This window comes from Thalassophryne amazonica, chromosome 3, assembly GCF_902500255.1.
Source record: "Thalassophryne amazonica chromosome 3, fThaAma1.1, whole genome shotgun sequence".
Lineage (NCBI taxonomy): Eukaryota > Metazoa > Chordata > Actinopteri > Batrachoidiformes > Batrachoididae > Thalassophryne > Thalassophryne amazonica.
This window is the reverse complement of record NC_047105.1, coordinates 27,303,595-27,327,526: the sequence shown is the minus strand read 5'-3', so window position 1 is coordinate 27,327,526 and position 23,932 is coordinate 27,303,595. Positions and strand designations below refer to the sequence as shown.

The 23,932-nt window shown below is 46.2% G+C and overlaps 1 protein-coding gene and 1 long non-coding RNA gene across 2 annotated transcripts in view; both read right to left on the bottom strand.

Moving 5' to 3' along the window:
• The window catches only part of ptprt (protein tyrosine phosphatase receptor type T), a 1,196,058-nt gene that overhangs the window by 421,631 nt on the left and 750,495 nt on the right, over nt 1-23,932 (bottom strand). The window lies entirely within an intron of this gene.
• Nucleotides 804-23,485, bottom strand: LOC117506453. Its single transcript, XR_004559469.1, has 3 exons — nt 23,174-23,485; nt 9,523-9,528; nt 804-814 (listed from the first exon to the last, which is right to left on the bottom strand). It is a non-coding gene; the product is annotated as an uncharacterized LOC117506453 (long non-coding RNA).

The window sequence follows — 23,932 nt, the reverse complement described above, 5'->3', positions numbered from 1 at the left end:
AGATCTTCTCTAGATCTTCCAGGTTTGGCGTTTCAGCTCCCTCCAAAGATTTTCTATTGAGTTCAGGTCTGGAGACTGGCCAGGCCACTCCAGGACGTTGAAATGCTTCTTACGGAGCCCCTCCTTAGTTGCCCTGGCTGTGTGTTTGGGGTCATTGTCATGCTGGAAGACCCAGCCATGACCCCTCTTCAATGCTCTTACTGAGGGAAGGAGGTTGTTTGCCAAAATCTCGCAATACATGACCCCATCCATCCTCCCTTTAATACAGTGCAGTCGTCCTGTCCCTTTGCAGAAGAGCACCCCCAGAGTATGATGTTTCCACCCCTATGCTTCACGGTTGGGATGGTTTTCTTGGGGTTGTTCTCATCCTCTAAACATGGTAAGTGGAGTTGATTCCAAAAAGCTCTAATCTGGTCTCATCTGACCACATGACCTTCTCCCATGCCTCCTCTGGATCATCCAGATGGTCACTGGTGAACTTCAAACGGGCCTGGAGATGTGCTGGCTTGAGCAGGGGGACCTTGCTGCCCTGCAGGATTTTAAACCATGACAGTATCATGTGCTACTAATGTAATCTTTGTGACTGTGGTCCCAGCTCTCTTCAGGTCATTGACCAGGTCCTCCTGTGTAGTTCTGAGCTTTCTCAGAATCATCCTTACCGCACAAAGTGAGATCTTGCATGGAATCCCAGACCGAGGGAGATTGACAGTCATCTTGTGTTTCTTCCACTCTCTAATAAATAATCATAACAGTTGGTATCTTCTACCAAGCTGCTTGCCTGTTGTCCTGTAGTCCATCCCAGCCTTGTGCAGGTCTACAGTTTTGTCCCTGGTGTCTTTAGACAGCTCTTTGGTCTTGACTATGGTGGACAGGTTGGAGTATGATTGATTGAGTGTGTGAACAGATGTCTTTTATACAGGTAACAAGTTCAAACAGGTGCAATTAATACAGGTAAAGAGTGCAGAATAAGAGGGCTTCTTAAAGAAAAATTAACAGGTCTGTGTGAGCCAGAATTCTTGCTGGTTGTAGGGGTTTTCACAGGTGTTCAAATGCTTATTTGCAGCAGTAACATACAAAAATAAATTATTAAAAAATCATACATTGTGATTTCCTTAACTCAGCCACATGGGGTGTGCAGCCAGTACATTCTGAGTGCCGGTCCCAAGCCCAGATAAATGAGGAGGGTTGCGTCAGGAAGGGCATCTGGTGTAAAACAAGCCAACCCAACTATGCAGACTCAGAATCGAATTCCCATACCGGATCGGTCGCGGCCCGGGTTAACAACGTCCGCCACCGGTGCTATTGCCCAACAGGGTGCTGGTGGAAATTGGGCTACTGCTGGGCGAAGACGACAAAGAAGAGGAGGAAAACGTTGCCACGAACAGCGGGAGAAGAAGAAAACTAGAAGGGTGGAAATGAGAGTGGGGACTTTGAATGTTGGTAGTATGACTGGTAAAGGGAGAGAGCTGGCTGATATGATGGAGAGGAGAAAGGTAGACATATTGTGTGTGCAAGAGATCAAGTGGAATGGAAGTAAGAGCAGGAGCATCGGCGGTGGGTACACGTTGTTCTACCATGGTGAGGACAGGAAGAGAAATGGTGTTGGGGTCATTTTAAAGGAAGAGTATGTTAAAAGTGTGTTGGAGGTTAAGCAAGTGTCTGACAGGGTGATGAGTGTGAAGTTGGAAATTGAAGGGGTGATGATGAATATCATCAGTGCATATGCCCCACAGGTAGGTTGTGAGATGAAGGAGAAAGAAGATTTCTGGAGTGTGTTAGATGAGGTGGTGGAGAGTGTGCCCAAGCATGAAAGAGTGGTGATAGGAGCAGACTTCAATGGGCATGTTGGTGAAGGGAACAGAGGTGATGAGGAAGTAATGAGTAGATATGGTATCAAGGATAGGAATGGGGAAGGACAGATGGTAGTTGATTTTGCAAAAAGGATGGAAATGGCTGTGGTGAATACCTACTTTAAGAAAAGGGAGGAGCACAGGGTAACATATAAGAGTGAAGGAAGGTGCACACAGGTGGACTACATTCTTTATAGGAGATGCAAGCTAAAAGAAATCACAGACTGTAAGGTGGTAGCAGGACAGAGTGTCACTAGACAGCATAGGATGGTTGTTTGTAGGATGACTTTAGAGGTAAAGAAGAAGAAGAGAGTGAGAGCTCAACAAAGGATCAGATGGTGGAAGCTGAAGGAGGAAGACTGTTGTGTGAAATTTAGCGAGCAGGTGAGAGAAGCACTAGTTGGAGGGGAAGCAATTTTGGACAACTGGAAAAGTACTGCAGATGTGGTGAGGGAGACAGCTAGGGCAGTACTGGGTATGACATCTGGATAGTGGAAGGAAGACAAGGAGACTTGGTGGTGGAATGAAGAGGTCCAGGAAGGCATAAGGAGAAAGAGGTTGGCGAAAAAGTTTTGGGATAGTCGGAGAGATGAAGAAAGTAGACAGGAGTACAAGGAGATGCGGTGTAAGGCGAGAAGAGAAGTGGCAAAAGCAAAGGAAAAGTCATATTGCGAGCTGTACAAGAAGTTGAATAGTAAGGAAGGAGAAAGGACTTGTACCGATTGGCCAGACAAAGGGACAGAGCTGGAAAGGATGTGCAGCAGGTTAGGGTGGTAAAAGATGCACATGGTAATGTGCTGACAAGTGAGGAGTGTGTGCTGAGAAGGTGGAGGGAATATTTTGAAGAGTTGATGAATAAAGAAAATGAGCGAGAGAAAAGGCTGGATGATGTGGTGAGAGTAAATCAGGAAGTAAAAGAGATTAGCAAGGAAGAAGTGAGGGCTGCTATGAAGAGGATGAAGAGTGGAAAGGCAGTTGGTCCAGATGACATTCCAGTGGAGGCATGGAAATGTCTAGGAGAGATGGCAGTAGAGTTTCTAACCAGATTGTTTAATAAAATCTTGGAAAGTGAGAGGATGCCTGAGGAGTGGAGACGAAGTGTGCTGGTTCCTATTTTTAAGAACAAGGGTGATGTGCAGAGCTGCAGTAACTACAGAGGCATAAAGCTGAATAGCCAAAGCATGAAGTTATGGGAAAGAGTAGTAGAAGCTAGGCTTAGAAAACAGGTGAAAATCTGTGAGCAGCAATATGGTTTCATGCCGAGAAACAGCACTACAGATGCAATGTTTGCTCTGAGAATACTGTTGGAAAAGTACAGAGAAGGACAGAAAGAGTTACATTGTGTGTTTGTGGACTTAGAAAAAGCTTATGATAGGGTGCCAAGAGAAGAGTTGTGGCATTGTATGAGGAAGTCTGGAGTGGCAGAGAAGTACGTTAGGGTAGTGCAGGACATGTACAAGAATAGTGTGACAGCGGTGAGATGCGCAGTCGGAATGACAGACTCATTCAAGGTGGAGGTGGGATTACACCAAGGATCAGCTCTGAGTCCTTTCTTGTTTGCAGTGGTGATGGACAGGTTGACAGATGAGATCAGACAGGAGTCCCCATGGACTATGATGTTTGCAGATGACATTGTGGTCTGTAGTGAGAGTAGAGAGCAAGTTGAGTCTAGTCTAGAGAAGTGGAGATATGCTTTGGAGAGAAGGGGAATGAAAGTCAGCAGAAGCAAGACTGAGTACATGTGTGTGAATGAGAGGGAGCCCAGTGGAATAGTGCAGTTACAAGGAGTAGAAGTGGTGAAAGTAGATGAGTTTAAATATTTGGGGTCAACTGTTCAAAATAATGGAGAGTGTGGTAGAGAGGTGAAGAAGAGAGTGCAGCCAGGGTGGAGTGGGTGGAGAAAGGTGGCAGGAGTGATTTGTGACCGAAGAATATCAGCAAGAGTGAAGGGGAAAGTTTACAAAACAGTAGTGAGACCAGCTATGTTGTATGGTTTAGAGACAGTGGCACTAACAAAAAGACAGGAGGCAGAGCTGGAGGTGGCAGAGCTAAAGATGTTGAGATTCTCTTTGGGAGTGACAAGAATGGACAAGATTAGGAATGAACATATCAGAGGGACAGCTCAGGTGGGATAGTTTGGAGACAAAGTCAGAGAGGCGAGATTGAGATGGTTTGGACATGTGCAGAGGAGGGACCCAGGGTATATAGGGAGAAGGATGCTGAGGATGGAGCCACCAGGCAGGAGGAGAAGAGGGAGACCAAAAAGGAGGTTCATGGATGTGCTGAGAGAGGACATGCAGGTGGTTGGTGTGACAGAGGAAGATACAGAGGACAGGGTGAGATGGAAACGATTGATCTGCTGTGGCGACCCCTAATGGGAACAGCCGAAAGACAAAGAAGAAGTGATTTCCGGATTTTTTTTTTTTTGTTTTTAGATTATGTCTCTCATAGTGGACATGCACCTAAGATGAAAATTTCAGACCCCTCCATGATTTCTAAGTGGGAGAACTTGCAAAACCACAGGGTGTTCAAATACTTATTTTCCTCACTGTATTTCAACGTGAGAACAGCAGGCAGAGACACGCACCTCTTGGAGGAATGTTGTCAGTTCATGTCCTTCCAAACACGGAATGTGTTCTCAAACTGGGATGTCCAGAAGCAGTGATCTTTACAGCCGCAGCTGTGAGTGGACATGCCCCCCCCCCCCCGTCCATTCAGCACCCAGACCAACATGTCACTCTGTGTTATGTGGTCATTCATTTTCTTTATTTGTTACGTAATTACGTACGTATGTAGGTATTGTCATAATTATTTATATAACTGTCCTGGCGGTGGTTCCTGTGTTTGTAATGTGTGCACTGAGCTGTCATCCAGCTATCAGTGTGCTGTGATCAACTGACACGCCCCTCTCCGTGCTGTGTGCGATCAGACCTCGCTGTCTGGCCCCCATGTGATCAGATCTGTACATACATATTAGTATTTTTTTATCTGTCTTTCAGCTGCTGGTGTGCGCAAATAGTGGCAGCAACAGGTCTACGAGGCGTTGGAAGCAGTGACGATTTTACACTTTTTGTGCATATGATCCCTGTTTCATGCACATTTCATGCTCAATTAGACAAAATTCGCACTATGTGTGAAGGGGCCCTTAATAAAGCAACTTACTTTTGCCAAAAAAAAAAGAATAATAACATTGACCTATTTTTTAGAAGCTGAGATATAAAAACTTTTATTCAGGTGTCACTTTTGGCAGAAGTTAGACTTCTTGTCCACTCAAAAATGGCATTACTTCTAAATGAGTGTACATTACTGTGAGGTCACTTGGATGAAGACCAACTGAATTTTTGCCAACTTATAAAAAGATTGTGTTGTGAAATGTGTTATTTGTCGATTGGTGTTCAGTGTTTGGTAAAGAGACACCTATAAGGTGACGGTAAATGACAGGAATATGTACATGTCCCGCAAATTCATCAAAAAACATGTTGGATTTTCTATCAAAAAGAGAAAAAGAGCACAAATTCAGTGTATACTTATTGTTATTATATACCTAACCTTAAGCAAAATGCAAACGTGTAAAACACATCTTACATGCACATGGAAATTTTTTTGAATATGCCCGAAATATCATGTCTTACTTCTCGTAGATCATACAAATCGGTTCAAGACAATACTTTAGTCTGAAAGAAAGAAAACAAACTGTAAGTACATCCAAAAAATAATACGGATTTGTACTGAGTATTTTTTAACACTTTATTTACCTGCAACAGAAATAAAGTCAAATTTACGACAGCTCTCTTGCATCATCTGAGACATAGAATTGATATTGGTTTTACAATTCTGGCAAAGCTGTGTAGACTCAGCATCCTTTTAGGTGTAGGTTATTCATCCCAACAATATGGAATATGCATCCCAAATTAGACTGGAATTACTTGAAGTGACCTACCATCACAAAAGCCAGGTTTTTATGAAGACATATTCCTTATTTGTTAGCGATTAATCCTGTTGATAAACAAGTGTTGGGGAAATGTACATCCAGGGGTTGACGTAATGGTCATGGATCATAGTGAATATTCTGTAGCTTGATGGCCCAAGAGCATAGCATGCATAAATTCAAAACAGAAGGTTCCCAGTTTAAGATCACCCATGGCCATTCTTCATGTGGTATGCTGTTGAATCACGGAGGGTGTTTGGTGTAAACTGTGTGCTAAATCAGCATGCTGATCCTTGTTGAATCCACTATGGTGACAACGAGCAAAAAGGGATAAGTCAAAGTTAATAATCTTTGAAGTTCCTGAGATCCAGTCATGAAAAGCAGAATATTCCTTTAGTTCATATTACTGCAAGTAAATTTATAATTGTAGACGTCAAAGAAATTCAGTGCAGCATTAGCTCTACCAGTATTCTTGTTAGCTCAGTGGAGTTAGATGTTACGGGCACTCCAGATGAGGGTAGTGTTGGGCTGGCTAGCATGCCCATTAGCATCAGCCTAGAAACGCGGGCTGTGGAGGTCGGCTTTCGGACTGTGGCTAAGCAGAGGAAGCCCCGTAGGGCTTGTTGCCCGGTTGTGGTTCCCCGATCACACTCACCACTGCGAACTGTGAATCGGTTCTCACCCTTGGACTTGCCAGATGTAAATTCTTCTGAGCCCACGAGTGACTTCCACTCCTGTCTCCAGGCCGAAACGCTGAACTTTAATGATAGGGGATTCTATAACCCGCAAAGTAAGGTTACAGATGCTGGCTGATGTTAAATGTATTCCTGGGGCCAGAGCTCCCGACATTGCATCCCATCTTAGGGTGCTGACGCTGCAGAAGGGAAGACAGACTAAGGAACATGACATGAGATACAGTCAAATAGTTATTCACGTCTGCACCAATGATGTCAGGATGAAGCACTCAGAGGTCACAAAAATGGACAAAGAGAGGACTTGTGACCTTGCCAGAAAGATGTATCAGCATCGATTAATAGTCTCTGGTCTCCTCCCCTCCCGGGCAACTGACGAGGCGTTTAGCAGGCTGACATCGGTAAATAGGTGGCTGGCACAATTTTGTAGACAGCTAGGCTTTAGCTTTATTGATAACTGGCCTTCATTCTGAGGCTGCTGTGGCTTGCTGATGCTGAACGGCCTCCACCCTACTGGGGAAGGTGCCACCATCTTGTCTGCGAACATAGATAGAGCTCTACAGGGAGGGTAACATTAGGAATTTACAGCAGGCCACAGAGCAGGTGATTAGAGACCCTGCAATGCTTATGACAAATGTGGGTGTGGAATCCATTAGTTTAGTGGGGAAATTAGTGCAGAAAATCCACTATGGTGATAGTGCAGTTTATCTGCCAGGGAGGGAAATTCAACAAGTTGAGACTGTGGCCTGCTTCCGTAGACGTGTCCATAAAAATCATAGAGGGATATGCTTTGCAAACTTAATACCCATTACGACATTGGATGATGTTGAAATTGAGGATGGCCTAATGGTTGTTCCAGCAATATCAAAGATTTTGTGTCTGCTACCTACAACACGTGTGGAATGTCTCAAACCTAAACCTACTTCTCAGCATCTTATATATGCTACTCTGGAACGACCCCTAAACCCAAACAGTTCAACTGTCAACCCCACTGAGGTCCTTAACATAAAATCACTAGCCTCAAAATCATTGTTGATTAATGATCTAATTATTGATCATCACTTAGATATAATTGGGATATGTGAAACATGGCTTAAACCTACAGCTGTCCTCCCCTTAAATGAGGCCTGCCCACCAGCATATACATTTGTTCATGTCCCTCGTGATGCAAAGCAAGGCGGGGGTGTTGCTCTTATTTCAAAATCTATGGTTAGCTTAGCTGTTGAGGGTCACAAATATAACTCGTTTGAGCATCTGATTCTCGACTCTGCTCAGGATATTACGCATTGCCAAGGTCAGACGAATAAAAATCAGCCGTATTACTTTGTCACTGCATTTTGTTCTCCTGGCCCATATTCTGAATTCTTAGATGAATTTGGTGCATTCATCTCTAACTTGTCAACTACTACAGATAATTGAATCCCGAATGCATTGCTGAAATCCTAATGCATCCACAATTTCCATAAATGATTTGCAGAGGGGATCAGAAGACTTATTTATATGAACGTTAAAGTCACCAATGATCAGAATTAGTGCACATTAGTGGAAATACCCTGGATTTGGTTCTTGCATGTGGTATTGTTGTCACAAATACTGACATCATGCCTCTTACATCAGTGGTCTCTGATCACTCACTTATTAAGTTTACAGTTTCACTGCCGTGTTTAGTGGAACAACAACCTTATATATCACTATGGCGATGCATCAACTCCTCAACTAAGACTGAATGCGATGCTAGACTGCCGGATGTCTTAGTTTGACATTTGGCAAATGCCCAATCAGGAGACAGTCTTGTGGATAGTTTAAACTCAGTGCTCAAAACTGCACTTGGCATGCTGATGAAACTCGTAACGTCAACAAAAGGCACAACCTGTTTATTTGATCCTATACCAATAAAAGTGTTTAAAAAGTGGACCTATTACTCTGATTTGATCAACAAAAACAAGCATAACTAAAGTTCCTGTTCAACACGGTGGCAACACTTATTCATGGACAACCACCTGTGAGTCGCTCTCCTTTTACAGCACAAGATTTCTTGCATTACTTCGGAAGAAAATAGACGACATTACGTTAAACATGTCCTTGGGTGCCATTACTGAGGTATTACCAAGATATACAGAATTTGATAGTATCTCACTAGGCCACCTGATGAAAATCGTAATGTCTACAAAAAGCACAACCTGCTTCTTTGATCCCATACCAACAAAGCTGTTTTAGGACCTGTGGCCCACGCTTGGGCTGACTGTGCTGCAAATTATTAATGTCTCATGCCTCTGGATCTGTTCCTAAATGTTTTAAATCTGCAGTGATTAAACCATTACTTAAGAAATCTAATCTCAACCAAAGTGTATTGAAAAACTATAGGCCCATATCAAATCTATCATTTTGCTGTAAAATTCTGGAAAAAGTTGTTTCACGGCAGCTTGTGGACCACCTTACTGAGAATAATCTTTTTGAGCCACTGCAGTCTGCTTTTAGAAAATATCATTCCAAAGAGACAACTCACGAAAGTGGTAAATTATATTCTGCTTGCAATGGATTTGGACACCACTACGGTTCTGGTGCTATTAGATCTCAGTGCTGCACTTGATACCATGGATCATCATATTCTACTCGATAGGCTGGAGAATCATTTTAGGGTCACTGGCAATGCCCTTGCATGGTTGACATCATATCTGACCAGTCGTTCTCACTGTGTTTTGTACAATAACACTACCTCTAACCTTAGTGACATGAAATGAGGTTCCACAGGGGCCAGTCCTAGGCCCCCTGCTTTTCTCCCTTTATGTAGCACCCCTTGGGCACATATTGCAGTGTTTTGGGATTACCTTTCATTGCTATGCTGATGATACTCAGTTATACATGCCGATAACTGCTGGTAATCTCATTCACATAAACTCCTTAGAAGATTGCCTTGCATCAGTAAGAAGCTGGATGTCTAGAAACGTCCTAGTTTTAAATTCTGATAAGACTGAAATGATGGTTCTTGCTCCAGTGAGACATCAGTATCAATTTGACCAGTTAACGCTTAGCCTAGATTTGTGTGTCATACATCACACTGACAAAGTGAGGAACCTTGGGGTAATTTTTGATCCTACATTGTCCTTTGACCTCCACATTAGAAATATTAGGAGGACTGCTTTCTTCCACCTGCGAAATACAGCAAAGGTTCGTCCCATCCTATCTATGGCTGATGCTGAGACCCTGATCCATGTTTTTATCTCTTCTCAATTGGACTACTGCAATGTTCTATTTTCTGTTGTACCGTAATCCAGCATTAGGGTTCTCCAGTTGGTTCAAAATGCTGCAGACAGACTTTTGACACGAAGCAGAAAGTTCAACCACATTACACCCATTTTGGCATCCCTTCACTGCCTTCCTGTCCCAGTGAGATCAGATTTTAAGGTTCTGCTATTAATCTATAAAATTGTTCATGGACTGGCACCTCCCTACCTAGCTGACCTAATTAAACCTTACGTACCGGCCTGGGTTTTGTGTTCTCAGGGAGCAGGACTACTTTGTGTCCCTAGGGTGAATAAGAAGTCTGTGGGTCATAGAGCTTTTATCGTGCCCCTGTTCTGTGGAATGATCTCCCCGCATCAATAAAACAGTCAGATTATGTGGAGATTTTCAAGTCCAGACTTAAGACACAATTATTTTCCCTTTTATATGGCTAGCATACTGGCATAGTATAGTTCTGCGCTCTTTATTCTTTTAATTCATTTTATTAAGAAACGGAGCATGCCGTGGCCTCAGCTTTACCTAAATTCTGGTTCTTTTAGTGAAGCTTAGGGCTAGTGGCCAGCGATCACCTTAGTATACTGTTCTTCTTATTGTTTAATGCTGACAAATTATACTGTATTTCTTGTCTTTCTGATGCCTGATTCTGTTTTTTTCTCTCTGTTGAAGGTGCAGCTCCATCCAGAGATGGGTGTGGTATTTGTGCTGAAAACCCTCCTGTCCTGTGCACCAACAGCATTTCTTGTATATTTGTTTTGTGAATTGTTCTGTAATCTGTAGCATGGCCCAAGCAGAGGTTCACCCCTTTGAGCCTGGTCTGCTTGAGGTTTCTTCCTCAAAGGGAGTTTTTCCTTACCACTGTTGCTCTGGGGGTTTGTAAGGAAAGACCTTACTTGTGTCAAGTGCCTTGAGGCAACTCTGTTGTGATTTGGCGCTATATAAATGAAAATAAATTGAAACTTAAAATTATTCTACCTGTACTTATTGTATTTATAAGTGTTTGGATTTTCTATTTTGTATTTTTGTATTTCTTACATATCATTTTTTTATTCTGTATCTGTGAAGCACTTTGGTTGTTGTAAATGTGCTATACAAATACATTTGACTTGACCTTTAAAGATTTTAAGTAGTATATTAAGTAGTCACTCAATTGGTAAATTAACATCAGCTTTAATTGCTAAATGAAGCAAGAGTTTCTATTAGTAGGGAGGGGTGTTATTTCAAAAAATTTGGAAATCTATAAATGTTTGCATGGAATATGGAAATATACATGGAATAAGACATGGCAGAATAAATTTTTGGTCATTTGGTTCCAAAAACCCATATGGGCAGAGCGTTTGAAAATTTCAAGTAACGCGTGTAACCACTCTGTTGCTTATAATTAGTTCATTGTGGCCATGTCATACATTACACATCACATGTGATTGTACTCAACTGATGTTCCTGAAATAAAACTACATAGATTTTGTTTGTTTGATGTGTTTGATTTGTTTGATTTTACAATTGATCGTCGATTTTACAGTTGATTTACATCTTGAACGATCCCTTAGTTATGCTGCTATAGACTTAGACTGCTGGGGGGTTCCCATGATGCACTGAGTGTTTCTTTCTCTTTTTGCTCTGTATGCACCACTCTGCATTTAATCATTAGTGACTGATCTCTGCTGTCTTCCACAGCATGTCTTTTTCCTGATTCTCTCAACTCAGCCCCAACCAGTCCCAGCAGAAGACTGCCCCTCCCTGAGCCTGGTTCTGCTGGAGGTTTCTTCCTGTTAAAAGGGAGTTTTTCCTTCCCACTGTCGCCAAGTGCTTGCTCATAGGGGGTTGTTTTGACCGTTGGGGTTTTTCTGTAATTATTGTATGGCTTTTGCCTTGCAATATAAAGTGCCTTGGGGCAACTGTTGTGATTTGGCTCTATATAAATAAAATTGATTTGATTTGATCGTAACATATGCACTGAAATTAGTTTTTTTGTCAATTACTCTTAAAAACACCAGACAGGTTTATTGTTACTATAGAAGTTGAATATAAACTTGGGGTCAAGCAACATTTGGAGCCAAATTTCAAGTCTCTAGGCGCAGCGGTTCTCAAGATATGACATTTTCATCTATATTTTTGACGATTTTGAACCCGATATCTTCACTGGCTCCGTCCATATGGGTTTTTGGAACCAAATGACCCAAAATGTATCCTGCTATGATTTATTCCATGTATATTTCCATATTCCATGCAAACATCTATAGATTTCCAAATTTTTTGAAATAACACCCCTCCCTACCATTAGTCATCAGCTCTCAACCAACAGGAACCACACACATTTCTCAGAGCATCAATATTCTCACTCACCTCTAGCTTTAGAGATCACTGACAAGACATGCCCTCCTCCACCCCACCATCACCAGTTGGTCTCAGTCCCTGCAATTTCCATTGGCAGGATTCATGATCATCTCAAGTCTATTCTTTTCCATGAAAAGGACCAGCACCAAATCTATTCAAAGACTAACTGTTGGGAAAGTGTCAGTACACGGACCCACAACAGGGGGCGCAAATGAACGGACAATGGAGAAAGTCAAATAACAAGGCTTTACTGTTGTGAACGTGCACAACGAATACAACCAATCACGAAATGGATAACAGTCAATTCACAAAAGTGTCGTGTGGGCAGGCTCGAAGATAGGAGACGCCTCTCCAAGGTAAGACCCGAACCACACGGCTTCCTCCGCCACAGGACCCCGGAAATACTGGAGCCGCCAAGTCCCGAACTCCCAGGTGGCCACTGCCTCCGCGTGTCGGACCTGGTACTGCTGGCGAGGAACAAAGAACAGTTAGATGGGGGCGCGTTTGCACCCAAGACTCCGAACAGCAGGGAAGTTACCTCCACCTCTCGTTGGAACAGTACTCCACAAGCTATACACTAATCCAAAAGGATACACTCCGTCAGCTTTGATACGTTACCTCGTAGGTAGAAACGATATCTCGGCAATGAGGTGGAGGTGCCGTCCTGCTGATATACCCCACAGATGATTGCCGTCAGCTGTCTCAGGTGATGGGTGACAGCTGTCACCGTAGCTGCTCACGTGAGGCGGCGGCGCCCTCTGGTGCCTGGAGCCCGCACTCCAGGCAGGGCGCCCTCTGGTGGTGGTGGGCCAGCAGTACCTCCTCTTCAGCGGCCCACACAACAGGACCCCCCCCTCAACGGGCGCCTCCTGGCGCCCGACCGGGCTTGTCCGGGTGGCGACGGTAGAAGTCGGCCAGGAGGGCCGGGTCCAGGATGAAGCTCTTCTTCACCCAGGAGCGTTCTTCGGGACCATACCCCTCCCAGTCCACCAGATATTGAAAGCCCCGGCCCATCCGTCGGACGTCCAACAACCGGCGCACTGTCCAAGCCGGCTCGCCATCGATGACCCGGGCAGGAGGTGGTGCCGGACCGGGTGTACAGAGGGGCGAGGTGTGATGGGGCTTGAGCTTTGACACATGAAATACTGGATGGATCCGCAGTGAGGCTGGAAGCCGAAGCCTCACTGCGGCGGGATTGATGGCCTTGAGAATTTTAAACGGTCCTATGTATCTGTCCTGCAGTTTTGGGGAGGCCACCTTTAGCGGGATGTCCTTCGTGGACAACCACACTTCCTTCCCGGGGCGATACGTAGGGGCCGGGGTCCGCCGCCGGTCTGCATGGGTCTTCGCCCTCATCCGGGCCTTCAACAAAGCAGAACGGGCGGCACGCCACACCCGACGGCACTTCCGCAGGTGGGCCTGGACCGAGGGCACACCGACCTCTCCCTCAACCACCGGGAACAATGGGGGCTGATACCCCAAACACACCTCAAAGGGGGAGAGGCCGGTGGCTGATGACACTTGACTGTTGTGGGCGTACTCGATCCAGGCCAGATGAGTACTCCAGGCCGCCGGGTGCGCGGCTGTCACACAACGCAGTGTTTGCTCCATTTCTTGATTGGCCCGCTCTGCTTGCCCGTTGGTCTGGGGGTGATACCCGGACGAGAGACTGACCGTGGCCCCCAGTTCCCGGCAAAAGCTCCTCCAGACATGCGAGGAGAACTGGGGACCGCGATCGGAGACGATGTCTGATGGTATCCCATGCAGGCGGACGACATGGTGGACCAGGAGGTCCGCTGTCTCCTGGGCCGTTGGGAGCTTCGGGAGGGCCACGAAGTGGGCCGCCTTGGAGAATCGGTCCACTATCGTGAGGATCACGGTGTTTCCCTGGGACGGTGGGAGGCCCGTGACAAAATCCAGGCCGATGTGGGACCAGGGGCGATGAGGCACGGGCAGCGGCTGTAGCAGTCCCGGAGCCTTGCGATGGTCGGCCTTGCCCCTGGCGCAGGTGGTACAGGCCTGGACATAGTCCCGGACGTCGGCCTCCAGGGACGCCCACCAGAAGCGCTGCCGGACAACTGCCACGGTTCTTCGCACCCCTGGATGACAGGAGAGCTTAGAGCCGTGACAGAAGTCCAGGACTGCAGCTCTTGCCTCTGGTGGGACGTAAAGTCTGTTCTTTGGTCCAGTCCCGGGGTCCGGGCTTCGTGCCAGGGCCTCCCGGACGATTCTCTCTACGTCCCAGGTGAGGGTGGCCACGATAGTGGACTCCGGGATGATAGGTTCTGGTGGATCCGACAACTCCGCTTTAACCTCGTCTTCGTGTACCCGGGACGAGGCATCCGATTTCTGGTTCTTGGTCCCGGGCCGGTAGGTGATGCGGAAGTCAAAACGGCCGAAGAACAGTGACCAGCGGGCTTGCCTGGGATTCAGCCGCTTGGCGGTCCTGATATATTCCAGGTTCCGGTGGTCAGTGAAAACCGTGAATGGCACGGACGTCCCCTCCAACAGGTGTCTCCACTCTTCAAGACCCTCTTTCACCGCAAGGAGTTCTCGGTTGCCGACGTCATAGTTCCGTTCAGCCGGGGTCAACCTGCGGGAAAAATAGGCACACGGATGAAGGACCTTATCGGTCTTCCCACTCTGGGACAGCACAGCTCCTATCCCTGAGTCCGAGGCGTCCACTTCAACCACTAACTGGCGACTAGGATCGGGCTGCACCAGAACGGGTGCAGACGAGAAGCGCCGTTTCAACTCCTTGAACGCGGCCTCGCAACGATCCGACCAGGTGAAGGGGACTTTTGGTGAGGTCAGGGCTGTCAGGGGGCTAACAACCTGACTGTAGCCTTTAATGAACCTCCTGTAGAAATTCGCAAAGCCGAGGAACTGTTGCAGCTTCCTACGGCTTGTGGGTTGGGGCCAGTCTCTCACCGCAGCAACCTTGGCCGGATCAGGTGCGACGGAGTTGGGGGAGATGATGAACCCCAGGAAGGACAAAGAGGTGCGGTGAAACTCACACTTCTCGCCCTTAACAAACAGCCGGTTCTCCAATAACCGCTGCAGGACCTGACGTACATGCCGGACATGAGTCTCAGGATCCGGAGAAAAGATGAGTATATCGTCTAGATATACGAAGACGAACCGGTGCAGGAAGTCCCGCAATACGTCGTTAACCAAGGCTTGGAACGTCGCGGGGGCGTTTGTGAGGCCGAACGGCATGACCAGGTACTCAAAGTGACCTAAGGGGGTGTTGAATGCCGTCTTCCACTCGTCTCCCTTCCGGATCCGAACCAGATGATACACGTTTCTAAGATCAAGCTTGGTAAAAATCTTGGCTCCATGCAGGGGCGTGAACACCGAATCCAACAGGGGTAACGGGTATCGGTTGAGAACCGTGATTTCGTTCAGCCCCCTATAATCAATGCATGGACGAAGTCCGCCATCTTTTTTACCCCCGAAAAAGAAACCTGCGCCCATCGGGGAGGTGGAATTTCGGATCAACCCGGCAGCTAACGAGTCCCGGATGTAGGTCTCCATTGATTCGCGCTCAGGCCGTGAGAGGTTGTACAGTCTACTGGACGGGAACCCACTGCCTGGAACCAAATCGATGGCACAATCGTACGGACGGTGGGGGGGGAGTGTGAGCGCCAGATCCTTGCTGAACACGTCGACAAGGTCGTGGTACTCCACCGGCACCGTCCCCAGATTGGGCGGGACTCTGACCTCCTCGTTAGCTTGGGAGCCGGGAGGAACCGAGGAACCTAGACACACCCGATGGCAGGTCTCGCTCCACTGAACCACTACCCCGGACGGCCAATCAATCTGGGGATTGTGCTTCAACATCCAGGGAAAGCCTAAAACCACACGGGAAGTGGCCTGAGTCACAAAAAACTCGATCACCTCCCGGTGGTTTCCTGACACCACCAGCGTTACAGGTGGTGTCTTATGTGTGATCGGAGGGAGCAGGGAGCCATCTAGCGCTCAAACCTGCACAGGCGAGGTAAGCGCCACCAGAGGGAGCCCTATCTCCCTGGCCCATCTGCAGTCCAACAGATTCCCCTCAGAGCCCGTGTCCACCAGTGCTGGGGCCTTCAGGGTTAAATCCTCATACAGGATCGTGACTGGGAGTCGTGTAGCAATGTGGGTGTGTCCCACGTGAATGTCTCGGCCCACCCCTAGCCCAGTCTCTAGGGGCGGGCGTTGGTGTTGTAACCGCTCGGGGCAGTCTCTCATATGGTGCTCTAGTGCACCACAAACAAAACAAGCTCCATGGGCCCGTCTCCTCTGTGCAGCTGGTGCCCTAAATGTTGCCCTACTCGTGTCCATAGCTTCGTCAGTAGGGGGAGCTGTGGCCCCACGGAGCGCAGGGGCCGTGGAGCGTGGGGAAGGCGGAGCGCGGTCGGAACCGGAAGGGAGAGGGACGGCGCGTGCCCGGCCACGCCCTTCGTCTCGTTCCCGCCGACGTTCTTCTAACCGGTTGTCCAACCGTATGACAAGATCGATAAGCCCGTCTAAATCCCGCGGTTCGTCCTTAGCCACCAGGTGCTCCTTGAGAACCAAAGACAGTCCGTTTACAAAGGCGGCGCGGAGGGCAGCGTTATTCCAGCCGGATCTCGCAGCTGCGATGCGGAAGTCGACTGCATAAACAGCTGCGCTCCGGCGCCCCTGTCTCATTGACAGTAGCACGGTTGAAGCGGTCTCGCCCCTATTAGGGTGATCGAACACGGTTCTGAGCCCCCTCACAAACCCATCGTATGTCAGAAGGAGCCGTGAATTCTGCTCCCAGAGCGCTGTAGCCCAAGCGCGTGCCTCACCGCGAAGCAGGTTTATGACATAAGCTACTTTACTAGCATCGGTCGCGTACATAACGGGACGCTGTGCGAAGACGAGCGAACACTGCATCAGAAAATCCGCGCACGTCTCCACACAGCCTCCGTACGGCTCTGGAGGGCTTATGTATGCTTCCGGGGAAGGAGGGAGAGGTCGTTGAACAACCAGTGGAACGTCAACGTTACGGACAGGATCTACGGGAGGGAGAGAAGCAGCGGCGCCCGGAGGGCTTCCATCTGCGCGGCGAGAGCCTCCACCCTGCGGTTCAGGAGGACGTTCTGCTCGGTCATGAAATCCAACCGAGTTGTGAAAGCGGTGAGGATCCGCTGCAACTCACCGATTACCCCTCCCGCGGACGCCTGCGCGTCCTGTTCTTCCATTGGCCGTTCAACAGCCGGTTGACGCCCCTCGGGATCCATGACGTTGGCCGAGATATCCTGTTGGGAAAGTGTCAGTACACGGACCCACAACAGGGGGCGCAAATGAACGGACAATGGAGAAAGTCAAATAACAAGGCTTTACTGTTGTGAACGTGCACAACGAATACAACCAATCACGAAACGGACAACAGTCAATTCACAAAAGTGTCGTGTGGGCAGGCTCGAAGATAGGAGACGCCTCTCCAAGGTAAGACCCGAACCACACGGCTTCCTCCGCCACAGGACCCCGGAAATACTGGAGCCGCCAAGTCCCGAACTCCCAGGTGGCCACTGCCTCCGCGTGTCGGACCTGGTACTGCTGGCGAGGAACAAAGAACAGTTAGATGGGGGCGCGTTTGCACCCAAGACTCCGAACAGCAGGGAAGTTACCTCCACCTCTCGTTGGAACAGTACTCCACAAGCTATACACTAATCCAAAAGGATACACTCCGTCAGCTTTGATACGTTACCTCGTAGGTAGAAACGATATCTCGGCAATGAGGTGGAGGTGCCGTCCTGCTGATATACCCCACAGATGATTGCCGTCAGCTGTCTCAGGTGATGGGTGACAGCTGTCACCGTAGCTGCTCACGTGAGGCGGCGGCGCCCTCTGGTGCCTGGAGCCCGCACTCCAGGCAGGGCGCCCTCTGGTGGTGGTGGGCCAGCAGTACCTCCTCTTCAGCGGCCCACACAACACTAACCTTCTGTAAGTTATCTTGCTCATTAAAATTTTTAATTTTACTGAGCTTCTGAATCCTTCTGGAACAATTGTAGCATGAATGTGCAGCTACTAAAAAAGAAATCAACAATGTGAACTTTGCCTTGGCCGTTGTTTTCAAATTGGTCCAAATAGAGGGTATTTCATTTGTTCTAGAAGTCTGAAAAGGAAAAGTGGAGGCATCCAATCAAACACGGGAATGACATTTGTACAACTTGTCAAGGAATGGCACAGATGTGCCCGTATTACGGCAAGCTGTAGCTGCTATGAAGCCAGATACGTAAAACATCCCCAAGCCATCCCCAGCCAGTGCTGCAGTCAGACAGTCGCTTCAGTGCGACAACGGTAGCTCCAAAACAGGTTGCAGGCAAAGCCCAAACAAACTTTCATCTGCGTATCACAGGATTTTAGAGGCAGGCCCAGGCCAGGAGGGGGAGATAGATGGATAAAGAGAAGTGAGAGGACAGAGAGGGAGAGAGAGAGAGAGAGAGAGAGAGAGGAAAGACACCCACAAACTACAGGACTGGGGAGTATTGGATGACTTTAAACCCATCTCTCACTTAACAGTAAACATCTGCAGGCTAGAGCTGTGTGTGTGTGTGTATAAGTACACGTGCGTCTAGACTATGTGTATGCGCTGCATCTACTTTGAAGCCAAACTGTGTTTATTTATCACAGTCTTTAATTTTTAATTGTTACCATGTATTTGAAAGTGTATTTTGTCATCATTACCTCCACAGTGGAGGATTTCTGTCGGGCGGTTTGTTGATTTGTGAGCCGTCGTACTCAAACATTAATGAACTGCTTGATGAAGAAAGTTGGTGCCTGACTGAAATAAAGTAAATGCTATTAAATTTACACTTGATATGAACAAAAAGAAACTTTTAGCTTTTTATAATGGCTAAATGAACACATGGACCCAATTAAGGTTCCATATCATCTGACTTCCAATACTCTATCACAATATCAATACATTTATATGCTGAATACTGCTTATATAAATTTTATTTAAATGCATGTGTGTTTCCAAGCAATTTAGCACTTTAATTACACTGCTTGATATGTGTTCTTTCAGTTTTATCTTTTGCTCATTTTCAATTTTTTCTTTGCCCTTACCTGTAACCCAAACTGAGTTCACAACCTATATTTGTGTTTGATAAGATGAGAACCTCAAAATCCGTAATTCTTTTAATATTCATGGATTCACCTGATATTAATACTAAAATTCCAAACAAACCCAATTATACCCAAGCATATTTATTAATTAAGAAAAATGTATTCCTTCACAATCCATTTTAGTTATACAGAAAAGTTACAGGGAGGAAAACAAAAAGTTTCATATGGCTTATAAATTCCATTTAGTGCAGCATTGGACTAAAACAAGGTGTATTAAGCATTTTAATTGGACATGCATATGCACGTGCTCACACATGCAGCAAACCTTTGCTAAGAGTCAAAGGACACCTTTGCTTACAAGTTTGCAGTCCCACTAGTCGTCAGATGCAGACTTTACAGCAAACTTTCATTTCTTTTTCTTTTTTTTTCCACAACGCAACTCTACATCTTTATTTCCGGTTGGATTATCACATGGGAATTATTTATGGCATCATTGTTTCCAGCACTCCACCACAGGTTGTGTGGTCCTGTCTGCTGATGCACTGCACTGCAAAATGCTCCTGGAGGTGAGATTCATGTTTGATATGTTGTCATGGCGAAACAGTTCCATGTCATATGTCTGACAGAATTAAATGTGATCAAGCAATAATTTGTTTATTACAGTGGTGAGATCTGTTCAGCTGTGCCTCTGACGTGAGGGATGACAGTGTGTGCACCTGCATGCCTATCTCGGCTTTCAGTGGCTTACCAGTCGAGTGAGTATAAGAGAAATTGTGGAGAGCTGGGCATGTCCCAACTTGTCCTCTGACACGCCAAAACAGAGGTGTTCTTTGTCTCGCTCCATCAGCGAATCCGTAGTGACGCGCGAAGCCTCCACGCGGCTTTCCATAACAAAATCTCTTGTTAAAAGTGAAATCTGATGGAAAATGGCTGATATCCAGCTCTTGTGATAACCAGAGAAATTGCACACGATGGTCCCGGAGCCATACAGCCATCCGTTTAGAAATGAAATGGTCGTTTCTGCCTGTTGATCGCGGCTCGAGCGCGGTGCGCGGTGCGCCATTGTGGGCCATCCTTAAAGCGGTAGTAACACTCCTTAATCTCTGTAAAGCCCAAAAAATTTTCACCGAAAGCCAAATGAATTTTCCGAATGGTTTCCAGCTGCCTGTCTCTAACAGTTTCTGAAAAAATTCTGATGGAGCAAAGCCCAAATCATTCCGCCATCCTTGCAATGAAAAAACGACGAGAGGGGTAGACCAGTGCTTACTCAAAGCCTGCCCACAGGCGAATGACGCAACCGACAGGCGTGAAAAAACTCATGCATGCGCACGAAGGTTCAAGCTTGGCTGACGTAAAAACATATGAATCAAATCCATATATTTTTTGCATAAAATAAAAAGGTCCGTTACTTTTCTAACAGACCTCGTATGGATATTCGGGATGATTTTCTCATGGATAGTACAACGATGAACAGCAGCTAAAGCAGCCAGCTTGATGAGGATGCACTGCCAAATTTGGAGAGCAGCGCGCGCCAGCCAACACGACAAAAGTTAAGTGAGCCAACTTTTTTTGTACGCGCTACGTGTTGTGTATCTCAGTAAAAAGTGATAATAATGCAAAAACATGCTGTTGTCGTGCAGTATGCATTTTTCTGAGTCCCTCCGTCCATGCCGTCACACAAATGACAGGTATTCGCCCGAGTTAGACGAGGTCTAAAGATCCAAAGATCTAAAACTTTTTCCACATACACAATATCACCATTTCCCTCAAATATTGTTCACAAACCAGTCTAAATCTGTGATAGTGAGCACTTCTCCTTTGCTGAGATAATCCATCCCACTTCACAGGTGTGCCATACCAAGATGCTGATTAGACACCATGATTAGTGCACAGGTGTGCCTTAGACTGTCCACAATAAAAGGCCACTCTGAAAGGTGCAGTTTTGTTTTATTGGGGGGGATACCAGTCAGTATCTGGTGTGACCACCATCTGCATCATGCAGTGCAACACATCTCCTTCGCATAGAGTTGATCAGGTTGTCAATTGTAGCCTGTGGAATGTTGGTCCACTCCTCTTCAATGGCTGTGCGAAGTTGCTGGATATTGGCAGGAACTGGTACACGCTGTCGTATACGCCGGTCCAGAGCATCCCAAACATGCTCAATGGGTGACATGTCCGGTGAGTATGCCGGCCATGCAAGAACTGGGACATTATCCTGCTGCAACATGAGGTGATGTTCTTGGATGTATGGCACAACAATGGGCCTCAGGATCTCGTCACGGTATCTCTGTGCATTCAAAATGCCATCAATAAAATGCACCTCTGTTCTTCATCCATAACAGACGCCACCATGGGCCACTCGATCCACAACACTGACATCAGAAAACCGCTCACCCACACGACGCCACACACGCTGTCTGCCATCTGCCCTGGACAGTGTGAACCGGAATTCATCCGTGAAGAGAACACCTCTCCAACGTGCCAAACGCCAGCGAATGTGAGCATTTGCCCACTCAAGTCGGTTACAACGACAAACTGGAGTCAGGTCGAGACCCCGATGAGGAGGACAAGCATGCAGATGAGCTTCCCTGAAATGGTTTCTGACAGTTTGTGCAGAAATTCTTTGGTTATGCAAACCAATTGTTTCAGCAGCTGTCCGAGTGGTTGGTCTCAGACGATCTTGGAGGTGAACATGCTGGATGTGGAGGTCCTGGGCTGGTGTTGTTACACGTGGTCTGCGGTTGTGAGGCTGGTTGGATGTACTGCCAAATTCTCTGAAATGCCTTTGGAGACGGCTTATGGTAGAGAAATGAACATTCAATACACGAGCAACAGCTCTGGTTGACATTCATGCTGTCAGCATGCCAATTGCACGCTCCTTCAAATCTTGCGACATCTGTGGCATTGTGCTGTGTGATAAAACAGCACCTTTCAGAGTGGCCTTTTATTGTGGGCAGTCTAAGGCACACCTGTGCACTAATCATGGTGTCTAATCAGCATCTTGGTACGGCACACCTGTGAGGTGGGATGGATTATCTCAGCAAAGGAGAAGTGCTCATTATCACAGATTTAGACTGGTTTCTGAACAATGTTTGAGGGAAATAGTGATATTGTGTATGTGGAAAAAGTTTTAGATCTTTGAGTTCATCTCACACAAAATGGGAGCAAAACCAAAAGTGTTGCGTTTATATTTTTGTTGAGTGAAGTTGGGACGTTGTGTAAAATGTAAATAAAAACAGAATACAATGATTTGCAACTCCTCTTCAACCTATATTCTATTGAATACACCACAAAGACAAGATATTTAATGTTCAAACCGATAAACTTTATTGTTTTTGTGCAAATATTTGCTCATTTTGAAATGGATGCCTGCAACACGTTTACACAACGTCCCAACTTCATTGGAATTGGGGTTGTACTTGAATCAAAAGATCAGTGTGCTTTACAAAGATGCCTCTCTCACACACACACACACACACACAGATGTCAAGGCACTCAGCTGCACACCGAGAGCAATATGGAGATTAAGGACCTTGCCTCTAAATGGTATTTGAACCAAAGATCCTCTGGTGTCAGGCCCCGTAACATGATTGTCAATGTCATCAGATGCTAAATTTTCATTGTGTGACTGTGATAAACAGCTTCAGCTCCACTCAGCTGGTACAGAGACATTGCTCCAACATATACAAGATATTGTTCAGAGTGTTTTTACACAAGTTTAACTGTGTGCGTTCATCATTTCGACTGAAAGAAATTTGCTGCTGTTAGTGTGGAAAAGCAGCTTTCTAATTGTGTCAGTTTAACAAAATAAAGAAGTTATTTCTGGTGGGGTCAGTCAGCCTTAGGGTGGCTGTTTTAAGAAGCATTTCCAGCACATGATGACTGTTCCGCTGAGTTAAGACTCAGCGCTGCAGATTTGCAGAAAATTTTGAGAGGCTTTGAAGACAGCCAGAGAAGTGAGGATTTTCACAGATTCTCTGCAGGGATTTATAGGTGAGCTCACGGTGACAGAATGCATGTATCCATGTGTCTTAGGGAGCAACGGGCAGCTATAATAGCTCCTCATTAGAACTAGCTAATAAGCAGGAAATAGCTACTCAGAATGGCAAAGATAACAGTGAATTACATTGACCTTTTAGGGTGAAACTTTAAGAAATGGAATGTGCCACGAAAGCAGATGAAGTCCTACGGAAGATTTAGCCTCTGCTCCCAAATTCATGCTGTAGACAATTCTACAGTAAATTCATCTGTATGCTGATGACTCCTAAAACAAAAGTCTCTAACTGACAGCCCATGCATGCCCTCCCAACTATAATTAAACACACAGAGCAAGAATTTTCTATCAAAAGATTTGTTGCCTGAAAAAAAAGATTTTTTACCGATAATGCCAAGATAAACTGAAAAATAATCTCAGCTTTGCAGTGTCATGTAAATTTGGAGAAAATGCTAAAATAAATGTGTTGAATTTAACTGGATCAAATCACATTATGTTTAATCACATAATGGTGCTGACACATTGCGTTAGTTCAACTGAATAGACTAAAACCTACAGATAAATATGTTCACGACTGCATTGTCTGAAAGAGCTAGATGCATCAACATTTGTCCAAACAACATCTGTAAATGTGAACAGCTTTTATAGCTTGTTTGCCATCATCTAACTGGGCTAAGCATGCTCAGGAATGCCGAAGAAAACCGTTAGGTAGCACCTCCACTCACAGCAACATTGGACATTGTGAAAATGAAGTAACAGTTTCAATAAGAAAAAAAACTGATTTTGGTAAAAAAAAAAAAAAAGAATG